We start from the raw sequence: 23,127 nt of genomic DNA on the forward strand, positions 1-23,127 counted from the left end.
TATAATAATATTTCACATTCAAACTTTTATACAATATTTTGCAAACTTACAATACCGCTATTTTACATATAGCATGAAATATAGCACATAAAAACTCTGATACAAAATAGTTGCGAAGGCAATTCTAGTTAATACGCAAGTCATTCAACAAAGGCAATAAAGACACGTAATTCATACGTCCAGAAACAAGTCATGCATTCTGGTTTTACTATGACTACTTCCCATCCTTGGTCTTGTGGAACATAATCGTTGTGACCGTTGACAAGACAGCATGTTATAATGTCGTCAAAAGGATGAGGGTTTCGTAATGTCCAACATCCCCGTAATAATCTAAAAACCTTGTTTCTCATCTCAACTACCGAGTCCATCACTTGTGGAAAAGTTTTATTTAAAAGTTGCAACCCAATGTTCTTTTTCTCAATTTGATGAGAAGCGAACATTATTAACCCGTAAGCATACCATGCTTCTTTATATTGCATGTTAGAAGCTCTTTCTAACTCATGAAATCCTATGTTGGGATATGTTGAGTCAAAATAGGTTCTTAACCCGTAGCGTAAAATTGCATTTGGGTTCCCCACATTTAATGCTTTAAAGAAAACACGGTGTAACTTACGGTCTCCCCAATGTGATATACCCCACCTATCAAAGGAAAGCCTTTTATAAACTAAGGCATTTCTGGAAAGTCTTTCAAATGTTTGACAAGTTAATTTCGCCATAACTAAATGTGCTGATGAATTCTGACCGACTCTAGACAAGATTTCCTCAATCATATCCTCTGGTAGGTCTTCTAAAATATTCGGTTGTCTACCCTTAACGTCCATTTTGTTTTTATACTGTAAAATAGACAAGGATTAGATTCGTAAAAGATAATTTACAAACAATACAAGCAATTTTTACATAGAACATAAAAGTACAAGCACACTATATTACATATATTACACAACATGATTACAACTCTTTAATCCGACTCACTCGTTTCTTCTTCTTCGAACTTGGTTCGTTTTGCTAATTTCCTAGGGATATATGATGATCCCATAAAACGAGCTGTCGTTTTCCACAATGGTTTAGAAAAACCTGGTGGTTTAGAGGTTCCCGGGTCATTGTTACATTTTAGGAAATACGGATGTTGCCGATACATATAAAGTTCATCGGGGTTGGAATCGGGTTTCTCTATTTTTATACCTTTTCCCTTATTATTTTCTTTAGCTTTATTAAATTGGGTCGAGGTAATTTCTATAACATCATCGGAATCCTCATCGGGATCCGATTCATCAGAGAATTGGTAATCTTCCCAATATTTTGCTTCCTTAGCGGAAACACCATTCACCATTATTAACTTTGGTCCATTGGTTGAGGATTTTCTTTTATTTGACCATTTTTCTGTGGTTCCTAATACTTCCCCCTCCGGAACCTCTTCTTCTTCCGGTTCCTCTTCTTCTGGTTCCTCTTCTTCCGGTTCTTCTTCGGGTTCTTCTTCTTCCGATTCCTCTTCTTCCAGTTCTTCGGGAATTTGTGAATCTTTCCAATATATATTCGACTCTTCATTATTATTAGGTGAGTCAATGGGATTCGTGCTAGAGGTAGACATCTATCACACAATATCAAACACGTTAAGAGATTAATATATCACATAATATTTACATGTTAATAATATATAGTTTCCAACAAAAATGTTAAGCAATCATTTTTAAAGAAAACACGGTCGAAGTCCAGACTCACTAATGCATCCTAACAAACTCGATAAGACACACTAATACAAATTTTCTGGTTCTCTAAGACCAACGCTCTGATACCAACTGAAATGTCCCGTTCATATTGATTATAAACGTTCCATATTAATTGATTTCGTCGCGAGGTTTTGACCTCTATATGAGACGTTTTTCCAAGACTGCATTCGATTTTAAAGCAAACCATAACCTTTAAAATATTACGACGATTATCAAATAATGATAATCTAAAATATAGCGTTTTTCACACGACCATTACATAATGGTTTACAATAATATTACACATCAACATAAGTCTTCGAATGCAGTTTTTAAACAATATTATACAAGCATGGACTCCAAATCTTGTCCTTAATTTAGTATGCAACAGCGGAAGCTCTTAATAATCACCTGAGAATAAACATGCTTAAAATGTCAACAAAATTGTTGGTGAGTTATCGGTTTAACCTACATATTATCAAATCATAATAATAGACCACAAGATTTCATTTTTATAACACATCTCATATCAGGCATTTAGCAAACTGCATAGAGATAAAAATCATTCATATGTTGAACACATGGTAACCGACCTTAACAAGATGCATATATAATATCCCCATCATTCCGGGACTCTCATCGGATATGATAAATCGAAGTACTAAAGTATCCGTAACTCGGATGTGGCTTGTGGGGCCAAATAGATCTATCTTTAGGATTCACGTCAATTAGGGACCATTTCCCTAATTCTTAGGCTACCAAGCTAAAAAGGGGCATATTCGGTTCGATAATCCAACATAGAAAGTATTTTCGATTACTTGTGTCCATTTTGTAAAACATTTATAAAATCGCATGTATTCTCATCCCAAAAAAATATAATAGATTTTAAAAGTGGGACTACAACTCACTTTCACAGATTTTTACTTAGTCGGGAAGTAAGACTTGGCCACTGGTCAATTAACGAATCTATAACAAATATGTACATATATATATCAAAGTATGTTCAAAATATATTTACAACATTTTTAATACGTTTTAATGTTTTAAGTTTATTAAGTTAGCTGTCCTCGTTAGTAACCTACAACTAGTTGTCTATAGTTAGATGTACAGAAATAAATCGATATATATTATCTTGGATCAATCCACGACCCAGTGTATACATGTCTCAGGCTAGATCACAACTCAAAGTATATATATTTTTGAAATCAACCTCGACCCTGTATAGCTAACTCTAACATTACTGCATATAGAGTGTCTATGGTTGTTCCAAATAATATATATACATGGGTCGATATGATATGTCAAAACATTTGCATACGTGTCTATGGTATCCCAAGATTACATAATATATTAGAATATATGTAATACAATATAAGTTAGCTAGGATATGATTAATATAGATTTGTTACCAATTTTCACGTAGCTACAACAAGAAAAATTATCCAATCTTGTTTTACCCATAACTTCTTCGTTTTAAATCTGTTTTGAGTGTTTCAAGTTGCTATGGTTTCATATTGAACTTAAGTTTATGAAACTAAACAGAAAACGTATAATTTTATAGTCAGAAATACAGGTTACAAGTCGTTTTTGTAAAGGTAGTCATTTCAGTCGAAAGAACGACGTCTAGATGACCATTTTGGAAAACATACTTCTACTTTGAGTTTAACCATGATTTTTGGATATAGTTTCATGTTCATAAGAGAAATCATTTTCCCAGAAGAACAACTTTTAAATCAAAGTTTATCATAGTTTTTTAATTAACTAACCCAAAACAGCCCGCGGTGTTACTACGACGGCGTATATCTGATTTTACGGTGTTTTTCGTGTTTCTCGATTTTAAATCATTAAGTTAGCATCATATAGATATAGAACATGTGTTTAGTTGATTTTAAAAGTCAAGTTAGAAGGATTAACTTTTGTTTGCGAACAAGTTTAGAATTAACTAAACTATGTTCTAGTGATTTCAAGTTTAAACCTTCGAATAAGGTAGTTATATATATATAAATCGAATGATGTTATGAACATCATTACTACCTCAAGTTTAGTAGGTAAACCTACTGGAAGTGATAAGAAATGATCTAGCTTCAAAGGATCTTTGATGGCTTGAAAGTTCTTGAAGCAGAATCATGACACGAAAACAAGTTCAAGTAAGATTATCACTCGAATTAAGATAGTTATAGTTATAGGAATTGAATCAAAGTTTGTATATGAGTATTACCTTGATTTAGAATGATATATTACTGTAAAAAACAAGGATTTCTTGAGGTTGGATGATCACTTTACAAGATTGGAAGTGAGCTAGTAAACTTGGAAGTATTCTTGATTTTATGAAACTAGAACTTGTAGAATTTATGAAGAACACTTAGAACTTGAAGATAGAACTTGAGAGAGATCACTTAGATGAAGAAAATTGAAGAATAAAAGTGTTTTTAGGTGTTTTTGGTCGTTGGTATATGGATTAGATATAAAGGATGTGTAATTTTGTTTACATGTAAATAAGTCATAAATGATTACTAATATCTTTGTAATTTTATGAGATATTTCATGCTAGTTGCCAGATGATGGTTCCCACATGTGTTAGGTGACTCACATGGGCTGCTAAGAGCTGATAATTGGAGTGTATATACCAATAGTACATACATCTAAAAGTCGTGTATTGTACGAGTACGAATACGGGGTGCATACGAGCAGAATTGTTGATGAAACTGAAAGAGGATGTAATTGTAAGCATTTTTGTTAAGTAGAAGTATTTTGATAAGTGTATTGAAGTCTTCTAAAAGTGTATGAATACATATTAAAACACTACATGTATATACATTTTAACTGAGTCGTTAAGTCATCGTTAGTCGTTACATGTAAATGTTGTTTTGAAACCTTTAGGTTAACGATCTTGTTAAATGTTGTTAACCCATTGTTTATTAAAAAGATGTTAAATTATCACATTATTATGATATTATGATATATTAATATATCTTAGTATGATATATATACAGTTAAATGTTGTTACAACGATAATCGTTACATATATGCCTCGTTTCGAAATTCATAAGTTAGTAGTCTTGTTTTACATATGTAGTTCATTGTTAACACACTTAATGATATACTTAATTATCATTTTATCATGTTAAACATAGTGTATCAATATCTTAATATGATTCATATGTATTTAGTAAGACGTTGTTATAACGATAATCGTTATATATATCGTTTCGAGTTTCTTAATTCAATAAACTCATTTTTATGTATATCACTCATTGTTAATATACTTAGTGAGATACTTACTTATCATAATCTCATGTTAACCATATATATATATATATATATCCATATATATAACATCATGTAGTTTTTACAAATTTTTAACGTTCGTGAATCGCCGGTCAACTTGGGTGGTCAATTGTCTATATGAAGCACATTTCAAATAATCAAGTCTTAACAAGTTTGATTACTTAACATGTTGAAAACATTTAATCATGTAAATATACCAATTTCATTTAATATATATGAACATGGAAAAGTTCGGGTCACTACACCTCCTAGACTTAACCGACCATCAAGTCCGTTACCGCCTCACCTATCGAGATTTAAGGTCTCGATCATTAGGGTTTCATACGTCCGATGTCACCCCATATTCTACTAAATGACCCGAGGTCATTCATACTCAATGAACCTTATGGTTTACTAAATTCCAATCACGCAAGCGAATACACGTCATCAAGCGTACACCCAAGTCCTTCTCACGACTTGGTTGACATTATTTTCTCATAACCATGGAATGCTTGGAATCGCCAAGTCTTATATCCACCGCCCGTCAACTCAACCGCCATCGTACTAAATTTCTTACTGGAACGCTTCCCAATAACCATAAATGCACCGACACCATAGCATCGCCCTATCGGAATCTTTACCGAATCCGCAACTTCGTACTCTCTCCCGAGCATCGCAATACAACACGCACTCACGAGACTTATAATAGTCCAATACGGAACTCAATGTCTCTAATTCACACCAGAGTCGATCATTCTATTTCGGTAGAAGACCTAAATCATACAAGTCAACCACACACCCGCTACTTAGGGTGGTTTCACCACAACACTCTTACGAGTTCACGTATACACCCTAGGTATTCATATACTTTTGAACTTTCTTCAAACCGCATCGCACCCGATGTGACGACCCGCACATCGTTCAAAAATCAAAACAACCTAGGAACCTTTACCCGATTCCTAAAATACCATCGAATCTAGCCCCAACCATGTCACGTTTCGCCCGTTCGGTACTATCCATGTTATGCTTGTTGCTAAGGTGCACGGTTGTGATAATGGTGATCAAGCATTATTACAATCAAATACCTTACCATTTCCACATAGCCACGTTAAGTACTTTCCCGAACTAGCGCGACATTCAAGAATACAAAACAAACGGGACACAAGTGTCCCAAAATTGATCAAAATCCCACCTATGAATTTGACTGGACAAAACACCAAGCTGCCGAATCCCGAAACCGGATTCTTAAACAATACACCGCGCACGCACCTATATAATATGTTAGTATATAGCACATATATAGATAGTATATACCAATATACATATAAGACAAAGCAAACCATCCTACATCGCTAGGATCTAACCGAAAAGCAACCGCATAGTCAACCGATCTACTTAGACGACTATCTAACTAAGGTAAAACTTAATCATAAGTCGAGACCTTATTTCAAAAGCATTGGACAAACGAGAGTCCATAACAATCCCGCCTAAACTAAGGCATCATCAATATCATAATTCGACCCGTAATCCTACAAGTCTTGAAATAATGCATACACCCAAAAGTCTAAGTCTAGGCACCTATTCCGCAAGTAACCTAGATCCCTTAGACCATGCTCTGATACCACTTGTAACGACGCCATTTTTGTTTTCCAAAAACGAAGCACATTTTTTTTTGTTAGGTCCCAATATCCTGTTAATAGTACATAACATTTTCAACTCTGTTTTAACCGAAAACATAATATCATAACGTTACGTTTAACAACTTAATATAACCCTTGGTACACAAATGACACATTACAAAATCATTGATAACAATGACCCAATTACACAAAACACGGGTTAATACTCCATAACTCAACCCAATACCAAGAGCATAATCCCGGGGATTACCAAATCCCCAATCCGCGTCCAAATCTCTGAAAGCTACCCCATCGAGCTCAAGCGCTCCTACACATCTAGTCTAACGACTAGCTAACCTTACAATCACAATACTTGTAAAAAGGTAAACAACGAGAGGGGTAAGATAATGCTTAGTGAGTGCAATAAGTATACACATGCATATATAATATACCTACTTGCAACCAGCTACTCACATACCAAAAACATGCTAGCAATATAATATTAGCATACGAACTCTAAGTATAAAGCTAATAACCTCCATTACTGCAACTAGCATATACTCCAAAATATAATGTGCTACACAACAATACATACACAAACTATATGGTTAACCATACGCACAAAGGAACGGTACTCGTGAAAGACCATCGGAGTTCGCAACATCCATTAGTGTACTTAACACCGCGTATAACTAATCCCCCGGGTGGCATTTTAACACCTCGATACTTCACCCCGAGTGGCATCTTAACACCTTGATGCTTCACCCGTCAATTTTACTTTCGGGAGTGGCGTCTTAACACCTCGACACTTCACTCCCGGGTGTAATCTTAACACCCCGATGCTTCACCCCGAGTGGCATCTTAACACCTCGATGCTTCACCCGTTAATATACTTTTCGGAGTAGCTTTCATAACCCGTCCTAATCTATCTGAACGAAGTCCATATCGATTATAAACGATTCACAATAGTTGATTACATCGCGAGGTTCATGACCTCTATATGATACATTTTACAAACATTGCATTCGTTTTTCGAAAGACAAACTTTCTTTACATCGAAAGTTGACGACATGCATGCCATTTCATAATACATCCAACTATAATTGACTTAGTAATAATCTTGATGAACTCATGAATGACTCCAAGTAATATCTCTAATATGAGCAAATGCACAGCGGAAGATTTCTTTCATACCTGAGAATAAACATGCTTTCAAGTGTCAACCAAAAGGTTGGTGAGTTCATAAGTTTATCATAAAACAATAAAATTCATCATTTTGATAGACCACAAGATTTAAATGCTGAATGATACAAATGGGCCCGAATCCTATACCCACCTATAATGTACATGCGATATCTTTTAAATACAGTACACCTTTCTCGTGTACGAAATCCTTTTTCATAAATCTTAGTAACCGTACACATATCTCGTGCACAAAATAACATACACATAACCTGTTATAAAATCATTCTCTCGATACATAACATTCACTTTTCATTGTTTTCATAGCTTGGCTTGGTAACCGACCTTAACATATAATGCGCATAATAATATCCCCAAAACAGAACATCTCATCTGTATAATAATCATATAAACTTCGAAGTACTAAACACCACACCCACTAGCCCTTTCGTCTAGTGAACATTCTGGGTGGGGGTGTTAAACCCGGTAGCTACCTTTAGGATTAGCGTCAATTAGGCGTACACTAATTCTCAAAATTAGTGATGTTCCCTAATTCTTAGGTTACCAAGCAATAATAATCAGGGGAAAAATATTCATATCAACTGTGGCAATTATCACATCCATATAATTCAATGATGGCAATTATCACGTCCACATAATTCATTCGAGGAATATTTTACTTGTGTCTATCTCGTCAAACATTTATAAAAGCATTTCATGTATTCGCAGTTCAAAATGTATTTCAAAAGCATTTAATAAAGCAATTGTAAAAGTAGTGCATGTATTCTCAGTCCCAAAAATGTAAAGAGTAAAAGGGAGCAAATGAACTCACCATACTGTATTTTTTTAGTAAAAATACATATGACTAAATTGAACAATGCAGGGTTGGCCTCGGATTCACGAACCTATATCATTTGTATATTTATTAATATTCATAGTTATAATTGAACACACACACACACACACACACACATATATATATATATATATATATATATATATATATAAATGTATTAGTTATATCATTTTTATGTTAATAATATATCTATATGTTTCATATGTTCATTTTGTATATACATAAAAATATATTAAATTTTGTTATATTATATGTGTTGAATATATATATATATATATATATATATATATATATATATATATATATATATATATATATATATATTCATGTATGTATTTAATTTGTTTATCAAAACAGTAGTTCTATTATACTAAGTTATTATTAGTAAAAATAAATAATGATAATAACATTACTAATATACATATATTAATAATAACCCTATTAGTGATAATAGCAATGATATTAATAATAGTATTTGTAACAATATTAATTTTACTTGTCTATGGTAGTCGTGATATTAATGATTTACTAATAATAATAATAATAACTTTGTTAAAAATGATTATATTAATAAAGATATTGTTAGTAATGATACCTTTGTTCAATAATAATAACAATAATAATACTAATAATACTAATAGTTACTAAAGTGATATCAATACTAAAATTAATAAAAATAATGATAACTCATATTATTTTCATAATAATAATAATAACAATAATCCTAATCATAATAATAATAATAATACGATTATTAGTGATATTAATAATAGTATTCGTACTTGTATTTATAATCTTAATGAATGAAAATTTGTATCATCATACTTTTATTAGTAATCATAATATTAATGATTAATTTTTCACAATACTTGATAATAATAATAATTCTAATACTTATTGGTAATAATAATAATAACCTTTATGATAAGTGTAATAATAACAATAAGAATATCATTCAAATAATAATAATAATAATAATAATAATAATAATAATAATAATAATAATAATAATAATAATAATAATAATAATAATAATAATAATAATAATAATAATAATAATAATAATAATAATAATAATAATAATCAATTTAAAACTTGAAAACTACCTCAAAAATTCGGGATAAAAAGAAGAGTCTCAGCCAGGTCTCGAACCCGAGACCTCCAGCTCACCCGACACCCATACAAACCATTGAGCTATCGCTCATCATCTGTTTTATAACCCTTAGCAATCCTTATAACCCGTAATCCTTTTTGATTATTTCATCTTCTTCAACAACTAGCTATTCGACCAGAGATCCATTGAAACATCAATTTAATTGTTTGGCTTAGGTTTGTAATTGAAACAGAATCGTACATATGTAATATTTTGTTCAATTAAATAACAGAAAAAGAATGAAGCAGCAACAAACAGTTTACGGACCAAAACATAAACTGCATTCGCGTTTTTAAATTCTAAACACTTTTAGGTTATATACATAACATGAAATATGTGTTAAATCTTTCATAGAAACTTTCGATGTTCTCAATTTAACTTAAAACACAACTTATAGCTCGAATTCAATTAATGAACAATTGTTTGACTTTTTGAAAACAAAACTTTGACTTCAGAATTAACACTCAATTTAAGGAATTCAAAACTGAATTTTTACAGAAAGTTTCATTAGATGACTCTTAATATAATTGCATTTATAGATTTCGTGAATTCATTCAAAAATCCAACCTTGAGGAAATGTTACACGAAACAGAGAAATAACAGTTCTTCTTCATGTTCGTTGTTTAAATCTTCAGATAACACCCAGACATAATCGGCAATTGATAATGAAAAAGATGTATTGAATAATTTATCAATCATATAATAATTCGTTTGTTTTCTGATAATTGGTGATCGATATGTCGACTAAAAAGAATCAGAAAGAGTTATATAAATAAATAAAAAATAAAGACAGGTACCTGACGGGTTTAGGTTATTTATGTTTTTAAATTTCATTCTCAAATACAGCAAATTACTTATAAAGTGTAAAATTCTATTGATGTCGTGATAGACATGTAACAGATTTAGACAGGTGTTCACGAGCTGAATAATATATATAAGAGAACAAAATAGAAATTAAAAAGCAGATACTGAAAATGATGTGTTCACCTTTGTATTTAATCTATTATATATATAAATTAATTTATGCAAATAAACTTATTAATAATTATACTACCTTTTATAAAAAAATATAGGTAATACAACAATAATAATAATAATATTAATACTAATAATAATAATGATATAAATAATTAAAATATTGATAATAATAATTTTACTTATAATACTAATTATAATATTAATATTATTAATGATAATAATAATAATAATAATAATAATAATAATAATAATATAACAACTTATATATATATATATATATATATATATATATATATATATATATATATATATATATATATATTAAATTTCATACCTAGGTGTGATAATAATATCAATAATATTAACTTTGATATAATTATTGAAAATGCTAATAATATTACTATAACAAATTTTAACTTATAATTTAATTTTAATATATTAATATTACATGTTATTAACTATGTGTTATATATTAGTTATATAATATATATATATATATTTAATATTTAATAATTATAATTTTTATATAAATATTATAATACACATATAATATTAATTATGTTTAAGAATCATATATATATATATATATATATATATATATATATATATATATATATATATATATATATATATATATTTATATAAATAATTGTTCGTGAATCGTCGGGCATAGTTAAAGGTTAACTGAATATATTTAAATAGTTCCAAAATTTTTGAGACTCAACATTACAGACTTTGCTTATCGTGTCGAAATCATATAAAGATAAAGTTTAAATTTTGTCGGAAATTCTCGGGTCATCACAGTACCTACCCGTTAAAGAAATTTCGTCTCAAAATTTGAGTGAGGTGGTCATGGCTAACAATAAAAATGTTTCCATGACAAATATAAGTTGATAAATAGAGTTTTATCATCATTGAGTAATATGGAATAAACAATTCGTTTATCTGAAGAGTACGAGTGAAGTTATCACAAAAGCATGGAATGAGTGAATGGAGGTTCGACTTAACCAGTGACGTAGTCATAGTTGATTTCCGAAATTTAAGGGATTTAAAGAAGATCTTGGAAATCTATAAGATCTGATTTCTTCGAGATTTAAGGAAATTAGGATCTCTCTAATTAAATGCGATGATCTACCTCGATTACTCTGTCTGATATTCCCATTATAAATTAAACTTTTTCCGTTCCATTATTTTCACCATTCCTATACTTTCTTTCTTAGTTCATACATCTAAAAGATTGTGAAAATGCGTAATCCAGTTCTGATCCTTGTCTTTATCCTTACTATCGCAACAATCATTCTCCTTCTCGACTTCAAATTAAGCGAATAATGGTCCAGAATTTGTAGGTATGAAGTTTCGATTAATCATAATGTCCTAAGCGGGAAGGAATGAAATAGCACGATTTGATTTGGTAAATTACCAGAATCACTGAGAATAAAACTATCAAGAATATATTTTCTTGATATGTTTAGAAATTAAGCAGAATGAAAGAGTTATGTAACATGACACATGATGATGGCATGATCTACTGTGAACCATCATCACGTTTCATTAGAAACTTAGCATGACTTACTGTAATATAATCACGTTGATCAAGTGTCATTATATTATACTAACTCATACATCAATTTCCATCACTACTTCAAAATCATTCATAATTCAAACTCGAATGTTTTAGAATTTAGAAATTAAAATAGTTTCTTTTATGATGTAACACAGATAGCACGAAGAGATAACTAATTTCGGATAAGAAGAGTTATGAAAATATCCTCAGAAATATCGAAGATATTTATGATGATATTTTTAGAATTTCTAAGATCGAAGGTTGATGAAAAAAGATTTTTCACAAGATTTAATATGAGTATAGAGCAAGGTTTTCTCTAAAGATTTCATTGGATACAGAATTATCCGGATTCTTTGAATATAGGGTATGGTCCTTGTATTTGTCCTTGGTCTCCTTCGTGGTTAGCTCAATCCGTTTTCCAATTCCAACTTTTCTGAGCTTTTCCAACATACTATTTTTTTTATCATCAAATTTCCGACGATTAAGGTTGTTTACGGTTGCCTACAGTTTTTGCTGCTTCATTCAGCTTTTCAAAATTCAGAGCATTAATTCGCAGACTAGGTGCTTTTCAGAATTTCAGAATGGAAGATCATAGTTCTAAGAGATAAATGTTATATGGATACATATAACTGTTGTTGTGGAAACGTTGCGAGACTCACAATACAGATTTGCTGATTCCCGGTAATTGGTATGGCAATTCTTGTTACAAGATGCGGATGAGTACATGATGAGACTTCAATAGATAAATATAGTGATTTGTCAGAGAGATTTAAATCAAGGAGCGACGAGGTTGCTGGTACATCTACTGGTAATATGGTGGAATATAAAAGGTTCCCCGGTAACGATAACGAAAGGCAAGTTTATAAATCAAGATTATAATAAGGCTTGTCCAACTGAAAAGTCGAAGTTGACTTGCTGGAGCTGTGACAAAATTGGATAATTTGGAAAGAAATGTCAAAGTTTATTTTCGGTAATAACAATGCCAAAGGAGCTAGCGCAAATACGTGTTAAACGTTTACTCAGGTTCCAAGAGTTTTTCAGGTGCATAACTATATGTATCAATATTTTCTTCCGTAGATGAAGTTTGGTTGGTTCATCCTCCCGATTGAGGTGTTTTCAAGAATCACGAAAGGTTTGAACGCGGATTGTAATCGTCAAGATACAAATGAGGTTTAAGATGAACTCAAGTGGCAAACTTGAAGAAATATTTAGTTTCATATGTTATAATCAATATTTTAATTCATTTTAATTGTCCAATATTACCAGTCCGCAGTTAACAGTCCAATAATTCATATATAGTTTAATATATTATATTCAAATTAATTAATACGTGTCGTGACCCGTATACGTCTCAGACTCGATCACAACTCAAACTATATATATTATTGTAGAATCAACCTCAACCCTGTATAGCTAACTCTAGCATTACTGCATATAGAGTGTCTATGGTTATTCCAAATAATATATATAGATGAGTCGATATGATATGTCAAAACCTTGTATACGTGTCCCGATATTTAAAGTGCGTAAAATAAATAACAGGAATTAAATGACGATAAATAAAATTGCGAGAATAAAAATTGCGATAATAAATTGCGATAAATAAATTGCGGTAATTAAATTGCGATAATGTAATAGGGAATTAACAGTTAGCTAGGAACAGTTAGCTAGGATTTTGTTAGCGTGGATTCTTAACAAAATTTCTCATAGTTAATTTGTTTGTTTCTAGCAAATTTTATTTTGTTCAATGTTTTCTTCATTATGCCACTTGTTGGATTCTGATATGTCAAAATCCAAATATGAAATTGAATGAAAATGGTTATTCTGTAATGAACGGATTCGTACTTCTGTGGTTGTAAGTAGGATAGTAAATGATTATTGAATCAGATTCGAAGAATGTACAATGTAACTTATTAATGTAAAATCTAAATATTCCTCGGGTATCACCTACCCGTTAAAATATTTTCATCATTAACAGTTTTGTACGAAAATTTTTTTAATTACAATCTTTATGAAAATATACTTACATATATATTTTCCTCAGATGTAATCATGGATTTAATGAGTTAATATGATATTAACTCATCTGATTTACCATTAGAACAAGAATATATAATCTCTAAAACATTAGAGGTTACATAACCATTATGTTGAACGAAGATAAATGATGTAGAACGTCATGTAGAACGGTGATTATACTCGAGGTACAAAATGAGATGTTGAGGCATGGATTGTTGATGGTACTGGTGCTGTTATTGATGGTACTGTTTGTGCCGGTGATGTTGCTGAAGCTGGTAAATTTTACGCCATATTCTCCAAATTGATTACTCGAGCGTGAAGTTCGTTGACTTCTTCTATTATTCCGGAATGATTTGTCTGTCGGAACGAGCGGATGAATAAGGTTTAGAATTGTGGATAGAATATAATCATGTCGAGCTACTCTGGAAATGAGGGTGAAAATGGTGTTTCGGATTGATTCACCGATAAGTGCTTCGGGTTATTCGTCAAGAGGGCAATTTGGTTGGTGGAAAAGATCGTCTTCTTCGCGTCTCCATTGATTAAGTACACTACGAACTCATCTCCAATTCATCCAGAATAAATGATGGCTAATTGGTTGATTCATTCCGGTTATAATGCTTTCGGAGCTCGAGTGGAAATCCATATCGGAATAGCTGTCAGAATAACTATCAGAATAGCTGTCGAAATCTGAGGGACTCGAACTGGTTAAGGGATTCATCTCATACGATTAAATGAAGGATTTTCGATAAGAAATAGATTATAGGATGTAGATTAGTACCCTGCAATACATAATTTACATATGCATATATAATACTAAAATCCCATAAGTTACGGAGGAATCTACGGAAGCTGTCAGGCAAAGGTAACAATAACAGATACGCTTAGATATGAATTTATCTATACACTTTCTATGCAATAGAGGCAGTAAGACGTGTCTAGACTAAAAATGATAAGTAGGTAATTTTCTAAGGATGATAAGCAGATGATTTCCGACTAAAAATGATAAGCAAAACTTTTGACATGCAGACACGGTCGAAGTCCAGACTCACTAATGCATCTAAACAACTATCAGTTAGACACACTAATGCAAGACCTGGTTCGCTAAGACCACCGCTCTGATACCAACTTTCATACCCCGTTCTAATCCATCTGGACGAAGTCCATATCGATTATAAACGATTCACAATAGTTGATTACATCGCGAGGTTCATGACCTCTATATGATACATTTTACAAACATTGCATTCGTTTTTCGAAAGACAAACTTTCTTTACATCGAAAGTTGACGACATGCATGCCATTTCATAATACATCCAACTATAATTGACTTAGTAATAATCTTGATGAACTCAACGACTCGAATGCAACGTCTTTGGAAATATGTCATGAATGACTCCAAGTAATATCTCTAATATGAGCAAATACATAGCGGAAGATTTCTTTCATACATGAGAATAAACATGCTTTCAAGTGTCAACCAAAAGGTTGGTGAGTTCATAAGTTTATCATAAAACAATAAAATTCATCATTTTGATAGACCACAAGATTTAAATGCCGCATGACACAAATGAGCCCGAATCCTATACCCACCTGTAATGTACATGCGATATCTTTTAAATACAGTACACCTTTCTCGTGTACGAAATCCTTTTTCATAAATCTTAGTAACCGTACACATATCTCGTGCACAAAATAACATACACATAACCTGTGTATAAAATCATTCTCTCGATACATAACATTCACTTTTCATTGTTTCATAGCTTGGCTTAGTAACCGATCTTAACATATAATGCGCATAATAATATCCCCAAAACAGAACATCTCGTCTGTATAATAATCATATAAACTTCGAAGTACTAAATACCACGCCCACTAGCCCTTCCGTCTAGTGAACATTCTGGGTGAGGGTGTTAAACCCGGTAGCTACCTTTAGGATTCGCGTCAATTAGGCGTGCACTAATTCTTAAAATTAGTGATGTTCCCTAATTCTTAGGTTACCAAACAATAATAATCAGGGGAAAAATATTCATATCAATTGTGGCAATTATCACGTCCACATATTCAATGGTGGCAATTATCACGTCCACATAATTCATTCGAGGAATATTTTGCTTGTGTCTATCTCGTCAAACATTTATAAAAGCATTTCATGTATTCGCAGTTCAAAATGTATTTCAAAAGCATTTAATAAAGCAGTTGTAAAAGTAGTGCATGTATTCTCAGTCCCAAAAATGTAAAGAGTAAAAGGGAGCAAATGAACTCACCATACTGTATTTTGTAGTAAAAATACATATGACTAAATTGAACAATGCAGGGTTGGCCTCGGATTCACGAACCTATATCATTTGTATATTTATTAATATTCATAGTTGTAATTGAACACACACACACACACACACACACATATATATATATATACATATATATATATATATATATATATATATATATATATATATATATATATATATACATATATATATATATATATATATATATATATATAAATGTATTAGTTATATCATTTTTATGTTAATAATATATCTATATGTTTCATATGTTCATTTTGTATATATATAAAAATATTAAATTTTGTTATATTATATGTGTTGAATATATATATTCATGTATGTATTTAGTTTGTTTATCAAAAGAGTAGTTCTATTATACTAAGTTATTATTAGTGAAAATAAATAATGATAATAACATTACTAATATACATATATTAATAATAACCCTATTAGTGATAATAACAATGATATTAATAATAGTATTTGTAACAATATTAATTTTACTTATCTATGGTAGTCGTGATATTAATGATTTACTAATAATAATAATAATAACTTTGTTAAAAATGATTATATTAATAAAGATATTGTTAGTAATGATACCTTTGTTTTATAATAATAACAACAACAATAATAATAATACTAATAGTTACTAAAGTGATATCAATACTAAAATTAATAAAAATAATGATAACTCGTATTATTTTCATAATAATAATAATAACAATAATCCTAATCATAATAATAATAATAATACGATTATTAGTGATATTAATAATAGTATTCGTACTTGTATTTATAATCCTAATGAATGAAAATTTGTATCATCATACTTTTATTAGTAATCATAATATTAATGATTAATTTTTCACAATACTTGATAATAATAATAATTCTAATACTTATTGGTAATAATAATAATAACCTTTATGATAAGTGTAATAATAACAATAAGAATATCAATCAAGTAGTAGTAGTAGTAGTAGTAGTAGTAGTAGTAGTAGTAGTAGTAGTAGTAGTAGTAGTAGTAGCAGTAGCAGCAGCAGCAGCAGCAGCAGCAGCAGCAGTAGCAGTAGCAGTAGTAGCAGTAGCAGCAGCAGCAGCAGCAGCAGCAGCAGCAGTAGCAGTAGCAGTAGCAGTAGCAGCAGCAGCAGCAGGAGCAGCAGCAGCAGCAGTAGCAGGAGCAGCAGGAGCAGCAGGAGCAGCAGGAGCAGGAGGAGCAGGAGGAGCAGGAGGAGCAGGAGTAGCAGGAGTAGCAGTAGTAGCAGTAGTAGCAGTAGTAGTAGTAGTAGTAGTAGTAGCAGCAGCAGCAGCAGTCAATTTAAAACTTGAAAACTACCTCAAAAATTCGGGATAAAAAGAAGAGTCTCAGCCAGGTCTCGAACCCGAGACCTCTAGCTCACCCGACACCCATACAAACCATTGAGCTATCGCTCATCATCTGTTTTATAACCCTTAGCAATCCTTATATCCCGTAATCCTTTTTTATTATTTCATCTTCTTCAACAACTAGCTATTCGGCCAGAGATCCATTGAAACATCAATTTAATTGTTTGGCTCAGGTTTGTAATTGAAACAGAATCGTACATATGTAATATTTGGTTCAATTAAATAACAGAAAAAGAATGAAGCAGCAGCAAACAGTTTACGGACCCAAACATAAACTGCATTCGCATTTTTAAATTCTAAACACTTTTAGGTTATATACATAACATGAAATATGTGTTTAATCTTTCATAGAAACTTTCGATGTTCTCAATTTAACTTAAAACATAACTTATAGCTCGAATTCGATTAATGAAAAATTGTTTGACTTTTTGAAAAACAAAACTTTGACTTCAGAATTAACACTCAATTTAAGGAATTCGAAACTGAATTTTTACAGAAAGTTTCATTAGATGAATCTTAATATAATTGCATTTATAGATTTCGTGAATTCATTCAAAAATCCAACCTTGAGGAAATGTTACACGAAACAGAGAAATAACAGTTCTTCTTCATGTTCGTTGTTTAAATCTTCAGATAACACCCAGACATAATCGGCAATTGATAATAAAAAAGATGTATTGAATAATTTATCAATCATATAATAATTCATTTGTTTTCTGACAATTGGTGATCGATATGTCGACTAAAAAGAATCAGAAAGAGTTATATAAATAAATAAAAAATAAAGACAGGTACCTGACGGGTTTAGGTTATTTATGTTTTTAAATTTCATTCTCAAATACAGCAAATTACTTATAAAGTGTAAAATTCTATTGATATCGTGATAGACATGTAACAGATTTAGACAGGAGTTCACGAGCTGAATAATATATAAGAGAACAAAATAGAAATTAAAAAGCAGATACGGAAAATGATGTGTTCACCTTTGTATTTAATCTATTATATATATAAATTAATTTATGCAAATAAACTTATTAATAATTATACTACCTTTTATAAAAAAATATAGGTAATACAACAATAATAATAATAATATTAATACTAATAATAATAATGATATAAATAATTAAAATATTGATAATAATAATTTTACTTATAATACTAATTATAATATTAATATTATTAATGATGATGATAATAATAATAATAATAATAATAATAATAATAATAATAATAATAATAATAATAATAATAATAATAATAATAATATAACAACTTATATATATTAAATTTCATACCTAGGTGTGATAATAATATCAATAATATTAACTTTGATATAATTATTGAAAATGCTAATAATATTACTATAACAAATTTTAACTTATAATTTAATTTTAATATATTAATATTACATGTTATTAACTATGTGTTATGTATTAGTTATATAATATATATATATATATATATATATATATATATATATATATATATATATATATATATTTAATAATTATACTTTTTATATAAATATTATAATACACATATAATATTAATTATGTTTAAGAATCATATCTATATATATATTTATATAAACAATTGTTCGTGAATCGTCGGGCATAGTCAAAGGTTAACTGAATATATTAAAATAGTTCCAAAATTTTTGAGACTCAACATTACAGACTTTGCTTATCGTGTCGAAATCATATAAAGATAAAGTTTAAATTTTGTCGGAAATTCCTGAGTCGTCACAGTGGCGTCTTAACACCTCGACACTTCACTCCCGAGTGGCATCTTAACAGCTCGATGCTTCACCCCGAGTGGCATCTTAACACCTCGATGCTTCACCCGTTAATATACTTTCTGGAGTGGCGTCTTAACACCTCGACACTTCACTCGTCACGTTAGACGTGGCGTCTTAGCACCTCGACACTTCAAATCTCACGCTACACAAATAAATACATTATATATATACACATATAATTATTCCACTCACCTTAACGCCTCGATGAAGTGCAATCCAAATCCCGCAACTCGCCAATGGAACGTACCTATTTCGTTTATCACATAATCATCAATACAAACTCATTTGGACTCTCGACCCGCCCAAATGAACAACAAGTGCAAAATACACCCTTTTGCACTTTTAACGCTACCCAAAGGTACAAAACTAACTAGACTAGTTCCCGCATTCCCGAAATACCTAAAGACACCACATTTAGCCATTACACACACACACTAGTCTGCATATTCGCCCAAAAACCATTTTGACCCTTAACAAGGTCAAATTCTCACATTTATAAGTTTTGACTTCAAAACGCCACCAACACAAGTTTATACTTTAACTTGACTCATTTTAAGTTTATAAACCTTACACATACGACAATCGAACCGAAATCACCAACAAACCCTAATTTTGACTCTATTCAAAATTAGTCAACCAAATGTACACAAATGGTTTCCACTACTTCAATAATCACTAATACTAGTGATTATTCACTCTATACAAGCCTTACATGTTTAAACTCACTCACCAAACCCAAAACTCTCCTTCATCACTTATAAACCCGAATCCTAGTTATCATCTTCATTAACAACTAGTTGGGTTCCATTTATGAATTCAGCCCTAAATTTAGATGATGAAAACGAGAAGAACAACGTTGCCTCTTACGCCCTCGATCGAATCCCGCTTCCTCCTTTCCAAAATTCCTTTTGAATGATTTGAGGAATTTATGTTTTGAGAGAAAAGTGAGAAAGAAAATGGAAATGAAAATGAAAATAATGAAATGGGTGGACCATATCTGAGGCCCCAATCTGCCCCATACGCAAAATGACCAAAACGCCCCCAAAAACCCTAAAAATTGCAAACTTTCGGACCTGAGCTGCAGTGTGGTCACGCCGCGACTACTTCTCTCCGTGCCGCGAGATTAGTCGTGGTCTGGTGGTCTTGGTTACATGCTGTCTAATCCTGATTCTAGTTCAATTCGGCGCCGCGGTTCCCTCGGTCGCGCCGCGACCTTGGGCGTGTTTCTTCCTGTTTTTAACTTGTCGAACTATAAGACTCGTACCCACTTTGAGCTCTTCATTCGTGCAACGTACATACACTTTATGACACGTATAACAACCTTCGATCAACTCTCGCACTATATATATATATATATATATATATATATATATATATATATATATATATATATATATATATACATACATTCCCATGCACTCATCTATTCTCATGCATGCGTGCGTACATACAATTCATAACTTCGATACGCACCACGTACATACACGTTTTGTCTACCTATCGTACGCTACATATATATAGCATATATATACATTTGCTTGTATTATTTATACGTCTCGTGAACTCCACATATATATATATATATATATATATATATATATATATATATATATATACACACACACATATATATATATATATATATATATACACACACATATATATATACATTTATAATACGACGAATCCATAATATACATTTACGTATGTATAGGTATACATATATAAGTCGTACGAATAAACGGGTCTTACAGGGGGGTTGGGTTCTCATGATTTATTACTTGGTTGTAATAGGAAATCGGCTTGGAATGGAATAAGAAGTGCGGGATTCAACATCGACAACCTAAACATTCCCTTTACTAACTCATTCACGAGAGTAATTTGTAATGGAGATGATATTATTTTTGGAAAGATTCATGGCTTGATAACACTCCCTTATGTGAAAAATATGAAAGGCTTTTTCGTCTTGAATCGAACTAAAATGTGATGTTGGAAAACAGGCTCATCAAAGATGGTTGTGAATGGAAGAAAAATTGGGAATGGATTCGTAACCCTACAGGTTGAACAAAAGGTGAGCTCGAAGATTTGCTCTCCTCCCTAAACAGTTTCAAATATGGCATTGCGCTAAGAGATTCTTGGAAATGGACTCTTCACAGCTCTGGTTTATTCCACTGCTCGACACTGGGCACGTTGATAAATGAACACACTCTTCAATCTGACCCGCTTCTAAAAGAAAGGATGTGTAATAATCTTGTACCTCAAAAGCTGGGCATCTTTGTTTGGAGATGCAGAATGGGGAGGATACCGATTTTAACTGAATTAGAAAAATGAGGCATTGATTTGAATTCGGTTAGATGTCCGGTTTGTGACAATAACATAGAAACCGTTGACCATATCCTTATTAATTGTCCCTTTGCAAAAGACGTATGGTCAAGAGTTCGTAAATGGTGGAATATATCGAGTCCATTATGCACGAATCGGGAAGAGATGTTCATGGGCAAACTAAACACAATCCAAACAAATAATGTTTCAAGTCTATGGCAAGCAATCGTGTGGATAAGTGGATACTTAATTTGGAAGAATATAAATAACACCATTTTTCACAAGAAAAGTGGTAATGATCCTATGATTCTAAATGAAATCCAAATAAAATCATTTGAATGGATATCAAGACATTCGAAGAATTTATCCCTCGATTGGAACCAATGGCTCCTCAATCCTTCAACTTCTGATGACCATGGCTAACTAGCACCCAAGCTATGCTTCCATATTTTGGTCTCTCCTACTTTGTCCAAGTCCTTAAAATATCTATTTTGTTTGTATTTCAACTTATGTACAAGGCATTTCCTCATATGCCTTCTCTTTGTATCTCTTTTAATTAATACAATTTATCTTTGCCTTTCAAAAAAAAAAAGTTATAGAAGCAGTGAAAGTATATGCTTATATGCTTTGTAGCATAGTGCACTAATTATCACCCACCACATTAGTTGATTTGATATAATATCACAAAAGCAATTGTGCAAATGTGCTGTAGTTGTTGGTTCAGTCAACTGTCCAATATTTGCAGTAAGCGCGCCTATGAGATTCATACTTGACAAAGTTCTGAAAATTCAATTAAAAAGACGCTTATTAGGTACAAGTAAAAATTGCAACTTTGGGTTGACTGCTTTGACAGAAGCTTAACCCTTAGTGTAACATATTCCAACTTTGGGTTGACTGCCTTGATCATTACCATGTTAGACGACATTTTTATATGTAAAGTAAAGATTGGGTGGCGGTAGGGTAAAAAAAAAATCAAA

This window comes from Rutidosis leptorrhynchoides, chromosome 5, assembly GCF_046630445.1.
Source record: "Rutidosis leptorrhynchoides isolate AG116_Rl617_1_P2 chromosome 5, CSIRO_AGI_Rlap_v1, whole genome shotgun sequence".
Taxonomy (NCBI): domain Eukaryota; kingdom Viridiplantae; phylum Streptophyta; class Magnoliopsida; order Asterales; family Asteraceae; genus Rutidosis; species Rutidosis leptorrhynchoides.